The following is a 14,281-nucleotide window of genomic DNA, read 5'->3' as shown; positions in this document are numbered from 1 at the left end:
TACTTGTGTTTAGCACCTACTCATTCCCCCCCACCCTTTTATTGGATGCAAAGGGCTAATGTAAAAAGGTTAAAAATATTGTTTACTCCAGCCTCAGGGATTATCTTTTGATGTACAAATCACTTATAGTTCACCAACTGCAGGTTGAAAAACACTAGTTGAAAAGGGTATAGTTCAAATTCTGGGCTTCATGAAGTTAAAAGGTATGTTGGCAATGACTCTACTTTAGGGGGCTAAGGATTTGCACATGAGTTTACTTGCTGATGATAACTGCTACCAGGTGGGAGAAGTTCAACTTCTAGAGCCAGCTGCAGAGAGAAGAGTATCTCAGTAAGGTGCTGGTGCAGGAGCTGCACTTCACTAGTACATAGTACACAAAGGTAGGTTGTTGCTGAATTTTGGGTTGTCAAGCAGGTCAATCTTTTCAGAAGATTTTTAGAAGACATTTAGAAGAAATTTAGAAGAAACATTAGAAGACATTCAGAACACATTTAGAAGAAACTCGACGAATGTGGTACAGGCTGCCTTCAGTGGTGCCCTAGACTTGTAGAAATGCATGCACTGGCAACCATGGATGCACCAGAATATTCACTCAGAATAGCACCTTATCCCTGCTATGCATAGAACAAAATAACTCTAGAGCAGAGCCACATGTGTGTGGGGGGGAAACCAGGCCAAAGTGTGTTTTGGTAGTCAAAACATGAAAATGCAGCATTTTTGTATCATCCAAGCCAAAATATAAGACCAGCATTTTTTCAAACAGCATTCTGGTAAAAATGCGTTTTGTCTAATGAAGGCTGACTTCAGTAAAGTTCCTGAAGGCAATGCCTGACACAGGGGTTTACTGTACATTCAAATCTCAGAGATTGTCTATGATGTGATAAATCCATACTGTGTAGTTTGCTGACAGATTGTTTCAGCTAATTATCAAATAACACAGGAAAATATTTGTGGTTATAATAAAAGAAACATACTTAATTCTTGTAGTCCCTTTTAGAAACTTACAGCATGATTTTGTATGAATAAATATAAAAGAAAAACTTTGTCCTATAAAGGTACACTCAAATTTAAACTTGCAGTATGTAACCACCCTTGCTTTCTGTAACAACTTTAAAATCTGCAGCTCTGAAGAAAAAATTTAGGATATTTGGAGCCGTGATATTAATTGAGCATGAAAGTGCAAATAACAGGTCTGTTATTTTAAGATAATACTTGACTTCTTTTAAGGATTCTGCATTAACACCTCTTGATCTATGCCTAAGTAAAAAAAGATAGTTTAATATTAAAGTGATGAAACCCTACCACTGAGTATCACAGCTTTCATCTTAATTGGCTTATGGTATTGCTAGTTACACTTCAGTTGTTTGCAGGCTTTTAATGGTACAGAAAGCACACCCTTCTTGCTCTAGAAGGAGCTGACAGAATGCAAAATGGATAGGGTGACTTTTAACGATGCAAGTGTTTAGCGGTTGATTAGATGCACTTTGAGGGCTAAATTCTCCTGTGATCAAAAATGTACTTGAACACAAGGTAGTTTCAGCAGGAAAGGAAATAAAATGCTGAGCAAACTGTAAGTGATTGCTTCAATTATGTTTAAGTTAATTTTTGAGAGTGAATGTTAACTACCTTCCTTTACCAGGGTGATACAAAAGTCCTCCAGCTGAAACCAACCTTTGATTTCAGTTCACATCTATGCTCAAATCTGCTCTGTTTTACAAAGCTCCTGCAGGACATGCTCCCCTTGAAAGTTTGCCAGGGTTGAGCCATCAGTGATAAAGTGCAAGGTACTTTAACTTAAGCAGCGCTCTGGATTCACCGTTTCAGCAGGCCTGCATTTTATTAATTCAAGCTGCTCGTGTCCAACTGAGACTGCCCTAGGAAATACTAAATTTATTTGTGAAAGTGCCCAAGGACTGGTGCAGAGAATGTCAATATAGTGATGTTCAGGGTTTGTTCTATACTCTCAGCACTGATCCTCCAGTAATTCTTGGCCATGGGCAACACAGGCTCCTGCTCCTGCCCTGACCCCAACCCAAGGAAAGCAATGCCACCCTGCTGGGGGGAGCAGCTGGGGCTCATCAGGGTGAACTCCCGAGTGCCTCCAGCTCACGGCTGTCTCACAGGTGTCTGGTGCTTTTCAACAGTCTTTTTTAGTCTGAAATACTTTCATCCTGAAAACTAGAGAGAACTCTTAAACCATGATGGCAAAGATTAATTACTTACAGTAGTACTTATTGGCTTGGATGTAGGTTTGGAAACGACCAAACTGGCCCCCTTAGCCTCAAGCAAAAGCCTAAAACCTAGACCAAAGTATTACCTCTTCCTCCCTCTAGGAGGGTTAGCTGGGGTGAGCATCATAAGCAAAGTAAGTAAGTATTCTTCCTGCAAGCCTACAGTACGTGATTTACATAGCAAAACTGCCACTCATTTCAGCATCATCAGGCATCATCTGATAAGGCAGCTCTGGGACAGGTATAAACCAGTATTTGCAGGTGAAGACACAATGAAGGTCTCCAGCACAACTTGCACAAGTCCAGCTGATGCCACAGCCATAGGGAATTGCTGGCAGCACCCCTGGGTCTCCTGTCTGTGAGCCCTGCTGTCTCCCAGCAGTGGAGAAAGCAGCCTTCATCTTGAGGAGTGTTCCAGCCCTGATTCCCAAGATAAGCAGTGCCCATTTTAGACCTGGCTGGAGCTCAGGAGGTCAGGGTTTGCCTACAGGATGAAGTGAATGGGATGGTTTGAAATGGAAGGGTGGTTTGGGGGAAAGAATACACCCCAACAGCAGGACAGCTGAGGTAAAAGAGGGATTTGCACTGTGGAGAGGGCACAGCTGCTGTTCAACAGGCTGGTCAACCTCACTCCAGAAAGTGACTTCTTCCCACCCACTGCTCTCCCGTGCTATAAGCACCCCTCCAGCATCTCAGCTCTGTGCCTTGCTGGAGCATGGGGCCTGCTGGGTTGAGCTGCTGCTGCTGGATGCCACTGCTGTCATTTCAAAGAGAAAGTAAATGGCTGCTGGAAAATGCCAGGGGAGAGACAGGAGAAGACTATCAACTGGCAAGAAACACATCAGAGCATCTCAAGTACTGTGCTGGTATTGTCAGTATGCCATTCTTGCAGCTGGAACAGTCAGCCAGCCTTGCCCACAGGAATACTGCCTATAGAGACTGGGGAACAATGTGCTTTTAACTACTCTTGGGTTTTCTGCACGGACAAATCTGGTAGCTGGCCACCCAGTTACCTATTTGTATATGCAAAGCATGTACTCTGCCACTTTCCTGGCCACAATCAATCACACGTACAAAATGCAGGCATGAAAACCTGGAGGAAGCCTGAGCTCAAAGTTAACGATTACTATTAACTTGTTAAGCATTAAAGATTAACTACGCCAATGAAAGGCTATGTTATGAAATGTCTTTCCCAGGCTGGAAAGTAAATAGAGGGAGGGTTTTGTGTTTTTTCCATCTCAAAGGCTACTCAGAATTTAGAATAATTGTTTAAACTGGTGCCTTTATTTACCATAATATCAAAATTCAGTCACTTGCCATGTGACTGCTCATATTTTCATTTGAGATGTCATACAGAAACACATGGAAGTCTGATGGTGAAGGCAAGCCAATTTTAGAACATGTTCCGAGCAATTGTTTTGCTGCACTGCCCTACAGTATGAAGTCTCTTACATTTCTTAAATTGCCTAATCAAATGCAGACTCTGTTCCAGTCACGCTAAATTTTCACATAATGGCAGAAAAACACTTCTTTCTAGCCTAGCACTGAACAGTTGGATCACATTATTACATTTACTGCTTTTGTAGTCTCCGAGCATTTATTTGTAAATGTATGTACATACATACTCACAGGGGAGAGGGAGAGACAGTGGTGCTCATGCTGTGAGACCCTGGGGACAGTCAGGGGGGCAGAGGTATGTCTTTAGAGGTACCTGTGCTGAGAGTCTCCTGGGAGCACCTGACTTATCAAGAACACAGAGGGATAGTGGTGAGAAATTTATTTTTATTTATTTAAAAATCACATGTATTAATGCAGGATTTGATCCAGCTGATTCCTTGCCCTACAATCTGCTGAAGTTATTAAACTAATATAAATGCAGTTAGGTTAAATCATGCCCATACTATTGCCAGTTTGGGGCTAGAGACAGGATTGGTGCTGCCATGGTGCAGCCATGGCTATCCTGCTCTGAGTCCCAAGCTTGGGCATGTCCCTGTGCTGCATCACATCAGTTTGGGGAATTCGCTGCATCACAGAATTGCCCACCTTCCACAGGCCAAACACAACCTGCAAAGCCCACACAGCAGTCATTTCGAACAGGACACAGCCAAGGTGGGCACCAGCTCTCCCTCCCCTTTGTCTTTTACTTTGGCTACATTGCCACATGATAACATTCACCCTGTTAAGGCAGGGATGTACTTGCATCACACTACTTTGGCATTTTGACTAGTGAGCCACAGAGAAGCCATGGATGTGACCTTTAAAAGTAAATAAAAAAAATAAAAATTTCCAATCAGTAACATACAAACTCCAAGTGCTTGAAGCAAGGTCACAAGGAAATCTGTGGCAAATTAGGGGATGAGACTTAGGGCTTTAAAGCTTTACATTACAGCCTGTCCCATTCTCTCCTCCACACCAGCCTCCCAAGATCTCCAATTGTAATGTTTCCCTAAATCCTTGTGTTATCACTAGTAATATTGGGCCAGTGTAAGAATGTGACTAAATAATCATATCTGACCCACACACTATGTATGTCTGCAGGTCTATTTTTCCTCTACAGCTGCACCAAATACATTTAGGTTTGTGTTGGCATAGTTTGCCACATAAGACTACTGTTCAATCACAAGCGATGCTTGTTATATCTTTGGTGAGGATGAAAACCTGATGCTGTAGGGGAAGGAAAAGACATAATCCACTCTCACACTAAAACCTGTATAGTGGTACACAAGACAAAAAAAATTCTATCCGAACCCTTGCAGGGAATCAGATTAATCCCCAAAGCATGGGATTTGATTATTTTTGTCTGAGGTCATCATTAAGGAAAAAAACTACCTAATGCTAAAAATATCCACACAGCATTTACTTTATGAAGAAAATATGATTTACTGAGCAAAAACAAATTACTGGCTTTTCAGTGTTAATCTTTGATAAACACATGCTGGGTTAAAGAAACTGTCACTGAGAGCAGAAGTTTGCAAATTGAAAGAAACCATTCAACTCTGCAAGATGATTTTTTCCCCCTTATTACTCCTTTCATGAGACACCTGGGGACATTGTTCACACACTGTTGACAGCTTTCACACCACTACTTTTCCTCTGTTATCCTTACCCTTCTCTTCAGCACTCTGTCTCCAGGTGGCAATACACAAAAGAGCTGTGTTTGCAAGGGGTGCCAATGCAGGCTCCTGGACAACTGTCGCTAAGCCAGAGGGCCCTCTCCAGCTCAGTTGGTTCAAGCTGTTCCACAGGGCACTGAGCCTCCCTGACCCACCAGGCAGTACTCTGATACTTAGCACCTGGGTGCTACATTGCTCGGGGAACATACAGACTGCTTACAGCTCTTCTTGGTTTTAACTACCATTACACTGACAGGCAGAGTCGCAGCTCCCTCACTAGCACTGGGCTACATTCAAACATCACCTAAAATTCTAATACTGTTGCCTTAACTATACACTGAGGTTTTTGTGAGTTAAATACACATTTTCCTTCTCTGTCATTTCCCAAAACAGGATGGTCACACAGCCCAATAGGACACGTAAGTATTCACACAATGTGGGAAGGGGGTACCCAAGTGAAGGGACATATAAACAAGGGCTTGAAATACAAACATGAGAATTTTCTTTTGACCCCAAAGTGCATCTGTCATGACAGATGTACACAGAAATAGCAGCAACACTTTCTGTTGGTGCCCTAGCTGCTGCAGCCCCTATCCACCACCAGCGCCCACAAACACACCTGGGAAGCACGGCAGCAGCACTTGAGGGAAATACCTTTCGTTTCATGCCACAATAAAGCTCTGAGGAAGGTCCGACCCAGAGGTGTGAGCTGGTACCTTACGGCTGCTCAGGAAAGCAGACCCCCAGCTGTCATGACCATTTGGCATAAGAGAGAGGAACTATGTGGCTCACGTTAAAAAAAGCCTATTATTGCAGTAATGGCTGAGCTGAGTGACCAGCTGATCACCTCTCATCTCTTCTGAGGTTTCACTCCCACCTCTGGTGGGCAGCCAGTCTGTGATGCTGGTCCCTGATGCTCACTCGTTACCTTTCCAGACAAGCACCTCTGTGTTTGCCTCCCCGCTGTCCCTCATGCACTTGAAGAGCCCCCCAGCACGCATCTGCCAATTAACTCCCGATTCCCATCCCAAGCCCTCTTCAAAGCTCTTCTTTGCCTCTGATGCCTACAAGCGTGTCCCCTTTCCCCGAAACATGCAGCTCGGCTACGTTTATGCGGCTTGTGCGCTAACACAGCTGCTGATTACACAGGCCAACACGGCTTTCCTGCTTCTAGAGGCCACTGCCTGACTGTATCCATCTGCCATCTCTTAAGCTATCCACTGTGGTGAACAGGATCCATCCTTTTTATTCTGTGTTTATTCAATGCCTATCGAATTAGAAACCAGGGCTACAATTTGGCTCTTAGATTCAACGGTCAAAAAAAATAACAGCAACAACAAACCTTTTTGCAAGAAGAGTATCTGTGTACAAATACGACCTCTGTAATGTTACCAAGGTCAGGCAGACCAAGGCCAATCAGCTGTGCGAGAATATAAATCAAAGCTGTCCAGGGACTGATTTCATTTACAAGGTTTGTAACCATTCTGGACAGAACAAATGTTGCTTGCTTGAGCTCCTTACTCCTCCTCTTCCACCACCATGTCTTTGCTCCTCCACTTCCACCCAGCCCCTCCCTGCCTGGTAACACCCTCTTGACCTCCTTTGCTCTTAAAAGCAAGGGTTGTCTTCTAGCAAGAAAGCTGTGGCTCACACATGACAGACAGCCATGCTAGGCCAATTTATTTAAATTATGCAAAAATCTCAACAAGTAAAATTAGCACAGAGCCACAAGTACATTCACCTGCTGGTTACCTGCCATTCATAGCAGATGTCAGAATTAAAACAATAAATCCAGTAACAACTTCTTTCCTACTGCACTCCTAGATCTGCAAAACAAACCAAAGAAAGCATCTGTAGCAAGTATTAGAGTCTGGGCACAGATCCTGTGAAATCACATGGTTTCCGCTGTGGAACTAAAAAGGCTTCTACAAGAATGTGTGAAACACACAGCCGAAATTCTCCATTTCTTTCTGTGCTCTTTGGCAGTTTGCGAGGCTAAGTTAAAGCAGCAACTTCTGTTTCTTTAGCTGGTGGCTTTCAAAGCACACCCCAATCTGCACATTGAGAGTGCGCAGGATTCAGCTAGCAAGCTTCCTCTCAAGTAAGCACGGAGTTAATGTAATCCCACTCCAAACAACAGGTTGCTGTCCCCAAACTGGAGCCTTGAAAAGAAAGAGTCCAGAGGTTGCCTTGTTCCTCGCAGCCATTTTGTAGCCTGTCTGCAGGTGTGCCCTCTGAGCTGCAGCAGGGCTGGGGTTCCAAAACTAAAGAAACTTCACGTTCTGGATGTTAACTTTAGTTACCATAGCCAGACAATGCTGCCAGTGGTGCGGAAGAAAAAATTGCTGTAGCCAGCTGTGCTGTTCACAGTCAGATGGTTTCTGTGTAGCTCCAAATGGTTATGGAGCCAGTAGCCTGTTGTGGCCAAGGACAGGATGATGGATGGTCTACACACACTGTCCAAGCAGGGAGAATGGCAGAAGTTCACTTCAGGGTTGTTAAAATGCTAATCTAGGTTAGTTAACAATAGCCGAATGGAATAGAAAAGTTAAGGAAATAAACACTACTCATATGTGCACTACAGATTTGGTCTCTGTGGTTAACACAAACATTTGACTTTGGAAGTGGGACAATTCAACACTCTTCCTGTGTGAATAAACTTCTGATATTAGCTGTACTGTAATTACTGTCAAGGCACAACAAGAGAAAGCGGGCTATGTCAGACAACACACAGAGCTCCAGAAAACAGCATCGGCAGGGCAGTAATACGATTTCCACTGCACAACTCTTCCATGTGACATGGGAACAAATCAGAACCTACTTTCTTTTGAACTCAAGGCTAGCAGCTATTCACAGAACAAGTAACAACTTAATAAAATGGCTTAGATGGATTTTAACAGTAACTGCAGTAGCTTATCTGATGCGTACGAAAGAAGATCATCTGTTGTAACAGCAGTTTTGATGAAAGCAACATTTGAACTGTTTTAATTACATACAGAGCTGCTAAAACTGAAAATAACTTGTACTACCCAACACTAGTAATATGCCTTCCATCTTTTCTTACTCACAGACCAAATTATTACTTTATCCAATGGAAAGATATCTGATTTTTTTCAAACTGGAATTATAGGTATGTTTAACATGAGTATGTAATCAATCACTGCCGCCTCTGTTCAGTAAGCAAACACATAACTTATTCCTTGAAAAATATCAGACTGCAACATAAGTAAGCTCAACATAAGCTTATACGAGCACAGAAGCTGTTGATGTAACTGTTTCCTTTGCCTTACAGACTAGAACCAAAATAGTCTCTGTCATATCACTTGTATGACACTTGATGAGAACTGACCGTATTCACATATGATCTCCACTTGACTTCAGATTTCAAATTTCTTTTTTTCAGAAGGAAGCATAACCAAAGCATTTCAACATTTCTATACAGGTTCTGCACAGCTAACTGGGCTTCACCTGACTTCAAGGGATGCTGAATCTTGTGTTAAGTGCAATGATGTTTTTAAAAGAATTTAAAACCCATACAAATAAAGAGCTGCAATCTGTGTGTGACTGACTGTAGTAAGACCAGAAGATATGTTATTACAAATGCCTAAAATACGCTTTGAAGTGAGCTTCTATGACGTACTTTTCTTTACCTTCACATATCTCATATGACAGGACCGATCAGATCAAAGACCCATTTAGTCAGAATTAATTGCATATATAATTAAGCATTCTATCTAAATCTGTGCTCTTCATTAAGTGTACATCAACATTACGGTGGCTCCAAGGGCTAAAGTATCTGCTCTAATAGTTGGCTCAGATCAGCCATACAAAAGATGCAGAAACGTTCAGATGGTCCAGCTCAAAGGGCGCGAGAGGCTAGGGGGAAAAACCCGCAGCCATACAGCTGGTTTGTAGAGCTTTGACAGGGCCATCACTGTATTCCTGGCACACACTCCTGCATCACACAAAGCACGTTTAGAAAATGATGTTATCTTTGTTGCATCTCAACCATAAATGACAACAGGTAGTGACAGACTGCAGGGTATGAGGGAGGAAGGTAGCTGTTCACTCTAACTAAAGGTGCAGATGAAAGTGAGAAGCTGGTTAAATAAACCAGTTCAGAGCCTCTGGATTATAATTTTTTGGCTGTCCTTTTGAAAACAAATCTGAGCTACATAATTCAGAATGCTAATAAATTCTTACTACAAACTTTTCCTTCCTGTTTTTAAAACAGCTGAGTTTTATATTAGTTAATATAAAAGTGTTAAAGTTCATTATTATATAGAAAAGAAATCAGAGCACTCAACTGGCAATTTTTATTTATCTAAGCCAGAGTAAATGTTTATGCAATATCTGCCAACATAACAAAATATGCCTGTCACTTACTACATTAAACATGATTACGTACAGCTTAATTTACTGAATAGTAACTTAAGTAGACTAAAGAGGAGCATAGAATTTTATAGTGTGAATAAAGCAGGAAAAACATCTATTCTCTTTTGCCACAAAAGTGATTGCAAAGCTTTACAATGAGCTTCCTGTTGGACTTGGAAAAAGGAGAGAACCTCAGAAAATTCTCTGTGAAAGTATTTGTATGTGAGAGCAACAGACCAGCAGTAAAAGCCTCTAAGACAGTAGGAAGCTGTTCCTTCAAATAATATTTAAGTGAATTAATAAACATTATTAATTATTAAGGAAAAACTAAAAACTTAGAATACAAAGCTATCCCAATAAAGATGCATGTTTTTCCCCAAAGGAAATAACCAGGGGAAAAATGCCATACTTTTACAGAGCACTGAACAGTATTTTGGAGGAAGTTTGCTGTAATTCCTGCACATTACGTGTGAAGCGTGTGTGTGTGTGTACACGGATAAGCTACAATACCATCTGTACAGCAAGCGCCACATATGTGAGCATTATGAACCATCATTGCTGCTGCTATGCTCAGAAGTAAATGTATTCTAAGCCACACGCACACGTATAAATACATATTACTTTACACACTAAGGGCTGAATCTTGCTTAAATTAACGCCTGTGATACAGATATAATCTTGACCAGAAGAAACAACTCAAAGATTGGCAGAAAAACACTAATCTAAGACTAGCTATATTAATGCTAACAAGTGGGATATCCACCAGAACTACAGTATTTTCAATACGTCAACCTAAAGCACACTTAATGGCATTTTTCAACTCACAAGATAAAACACAATGACAATCATAAAAAACCCAGCACAACCACCCCACAACCCCTTAAAACACAGGCATAATATCCACCTAGAGATATCTGTGTGACCTTTCATTTCCATCCAGCGCTTATAAATAATAAAGAAGGCTTTAAACCCTTTCTAATTACTCCCTGAAAGCTGCTGTATCGGTTTCTGCAGTGCTGAAACGCCCCCTCTTCCCTCCTTCCCCCCCCCCCCCAAAAAAAAAAAAAGTTTCTCGGCTCTACACCTGAGCAGAGCATTGTTTTCACCAGGAGGCGAGGACGACGGAGCGGAGCTATCCTTGCCTCTGCACGGGGATAATTCAGAACTGACTCTAGTATTTGTTGCCATCCATAATTGATGGGGAGCTTGAAACACAGCTCCCTCTGCCTCCCAGCGCCGGGCTGCTGCCGGGGAGCCCGTAAATCACGCCTCGCTGGGGGCCCGCGCCACCGCCCCGCCGGCAGCGCCGATTCCCCGGGGCCGGGCCGGCTCAGCCCTCGACCCAGCGCCAGTCCAAACTCACCCTAAGCGCCCCGGGGCGATTTCGCTGGGGATAAAGCGAACAGCTGCGCTTCGGCTCCCCCCTCTCCGGCCAGCGCCGGCTCCCACAGCGGCCGCCCGCTCCGCTCGGCAGCGCCGCCGCGCACCCGCCGCGGCCCCGCGTACCTGCCACCGCGCCGCTGCCCACAGCCGCCGCCCGCCGGCGGGGCTGCCTCCTCCGCCCGCTGTCCCCCGCCGGGCGCCCCATCCTGGCGCTCCGCTCGGTACCGAGCCAACGCGGGGGAGGCGCGCCCCGCAAAGCCCACCCCTTCCCGCCTGCCTTCCCCCCCCTTCCTTTAATGTATTTATTTTCGCCCGCCCCGCTGTCCCGCCGCGCCCGGCCTCGCTCCACCCCCCGCCTCCGCGCAAACACCGCGCCCGCGGCGGCAGCCGGCTCGCGCTCCGCCACTGTCGCGGCCAACTTTTCGGTTCCCGCTGCCGCGCCCGGCCCCACCGCGGCTCTCACCGCACCCGGGAGCGCGGCCCCCCACCGGCGGCGGAGCTCCGCGGCGAGCCGCGCCATGGCGGGGCGGGGGCGGCACCGCCCCGGCCGCGGCCCCCCGCCTCCGCCCTCCCCCGCCGCGGGCAGCGCCGGGCGCGGCCCCCCGCCCGCGGTTGCCGCCGAGGGGCCCGGCCGTGGCTGCGTGCGCGGAGCTCCGGTAAACTTCGCTTGTAGTTCTACCCCTCCCAAAGCACCTCGGTAAACCTGCCCCCCTGCCTCCAACCCCCTGCCCATTCCGCCTCCGCAGCCGCGGAGGTAAACAGCTGGGACGAAGCCATCAAGAACGCGTTTTGTTCATCGCCGACGCTACCTTCGCTTCTTAATACAGAAATTTTCATTTCTACTTCGAAAGAAAAAGTCATTGCGAGCAATGCAATTTTGCAGGCTAATGAGACTCAATTTTGCAGACGAGTACTTCGCGTGTGGTGGGGGCGGTGGGGGGGGATGTCCTTGAAATGACATCTTTTTAAGTGCCTGTCCACCATCCCCTCAGATACTCCACAAACAAAGGGTTTAATCCCAGAAATGAAGTCCAGGAAATAGCTGTCACTAATTCATTTTTCTTCACATGAAAGATAAATTAATTAAGGCTTAAAGTGCCACAAAATATTTTGGATGTCCCTACAAGAAAAAAAAAATTACTCGCCATACTGTAACATCTGTGCTTGTTTTATCGGAAATCAGAAAAATTCTGAGTAAAAATGATTTAGAGATTTCTGCTGGGGAAACGTCTCTGTCATTCACGTGCAATTCCCAAATTCCTGCCCCTCAGCTCTGCACTGCCTCCACAGCAAGTCCTTGGGCAGGTCGTTCCCCACAGCGCTTGATAACTCCCTAGCAGTATTTTGGGCTGATTCTGCAGGTTTTTACGCACGCATCATTCGCAGCAGGAGCGTTGCCTCTTGAGAACTGATTCATCTAAGCAAGGGTGCCAGGATTTGGCCCATAGTAAATTCTCTTTAGAGATGATGCCAACAAAATCTCTCAGCCATGGGAATAGGACGTTTTTGGCAACTCAGTCCCTTGGCTGGCTGTCTCTGATGTTTCCTAGTGCTGACAGGCTAAAGGCGAGATCATTATGGGCTTCCTCACAGAAAACACAGCACGCCTATGTTGCACCCCAGGAGCTGCTGCCTGGTTAAAGGTGTAAGGACATGATTTTCTTTTTCTCAGGAAAAGCCTTAATCTGAAAATCATCAAAATTTGCACAGTGCATGAAAATGCCATGATAGAGACTACTCACTTGGTTAGGAATCAAATTGCAACCTGAGGACAAAAAAAGCTTAGAGTGCCTCAAAGAGAAGGATTTGATTCACAGAACAGCTCTGTGGCCTTCTCACTGGAAGGAGCAGACCCACTGTTGTGTGGATTTATAGAGGGTACCGGTACTTAGGTGCAAGCTACCCACACCAGGGCATTACAAACGTGGGATTTGCTGCTTGTGTGTTTAAATGCCTGATGGTGGTGCCAACCAGAAAAACTGCAGTCCTAGAAGAGCCACCCATATTTTCATTCAATACATCCTTTTTGTCACTGGCATGTAGAAATCACTCAGCAATGCTGCTTGGTTATCCCTGCAGTGGGGGGCATGGGAGGCGTGGCACAGCCTGTGGCATCTGCTTGGGCTGTGGCTGCACTCTCCCCTCTGCTCTGAGAGAGGCTGCTTGTGAGAAGGGACCTTTCTTCCCCACCATATATCCCAGCCACAAGCTGACTCAAGGCTTCCATATATCAGGATGGGAGATTAATATGGTTTAAATCTCCTTCTACTTCAATTAGACAGATGAGACAATGTTGAGAATCAGATCATATTCCTGTAGGGCAAAGGGTTTCAGTTTGAAGTACAGTATTCTGAAGGATCTTGATATAGCCAAGACTGGTATCTTGTGTCTACACTTAAATATGGTAATTTCTTACAGTTTTGAAATTTGCTGCATGGCTACAAACCACTTTATGTAAGGATTTAAAGTATGTGCGCTTATAGTATGTGTGCAGTCAGGGAATTACACAGCCACAGGTTTTAAACACAAATATATGCAGGCTCCTATTGATATGATAAACTATCAGTAACATGTGCTGCAAAGCTTCTTAAATCCTCATTGACACAACAGACCATTATTGTGCCAATAGTGTGCAGATTAATGGGGTGTTGTCAGGCTATTTTAGGCCTTAACTTTCATTTATCCTAAAACTTGTTCTTCATTGTAACTCTTAACCTTTGGATTCTGCCAACACATTTCTTGTCACAAATATACTAATGGAATTAAAAGAAACCTGGCTTTTAAATGTTAATTACCCCTAGAATGATTGATTTGTAAAAGAAACACATCAGCAGAATCTGAAAGTACAGAGGCACAATAAAATGGACTGAGTGTCAGCCCAAGAGCCAGGAATGCCTGAGGACCAGCTTTGGCTGTGACGACAAGACTGTCCCTGTGTACTAGCCAGTAATGAGAGCACTCACTCACCCTGTCTCATAGGTATAGCTTATGGATTATTCCTATTGTCTAAAGGACTTTTCACCCTTTAAGTGTTTTACAGACTTAAGCAACACTTGTTCACAAATTTGAAAATGTAAGCAAAATATTCAAAATTTACATACAGATAAAAGATCCACCATCTGTTAGAACAACAAATTGAGGTTTTGCTTCATAAAAATGTGGATAATACTAAACTAATAT

General features: G+C 44.3%; 1 protein-coding gene across 11 annotated transcripts in view; it reads right to left on the bottom strand.

Moving 5' to 3' along the window:
- The window catches only part of SEMA6D (semaphorin 6D), a 225,181-nt gene that overhangs the window by 19,923 nt on the left and 190,977 nt on the right, over positions 1 to 14,281 (bottom strand). Inside the window, exon 1 of one of the 11 annotated variants that reach the window (XM_054837328.1) lies at positions 11,570 to 11,611. The exons of 7 other annotated variants lie outside the window; for them this stretch is intronic. The gene's annotated coding sequence lies outside the window, so the exon portion shown is untranslated. Of the gene's footprint in view, positions 1 to 11,081; positions 11,346 to 11,569; positions 11,612 to 14,281 lie in introns of those variants that run through there. 3 more of the 11 variants (XM_054837327.1, XM_054837323.1, XM_054837326.1) reach the window with 3 other exon arrangements.

The sequence above is a fragment of the Grus americana genome, chromosome 10 (genome assembly GCF_028858705.1).
Source record: "Grus americana isolate bGruAme1 chromosome 10, bGruAme1.mat, whole genome shotgun sequence".
Lineage (NCBI taxonomy): Eukaryota > Metazoa > Chordata > Aves > Gruiformes > Gruidae > Grus > Grus americana.
This window is presented reverse-complemented; position numbering and strand designations above follow the sequence as displayed.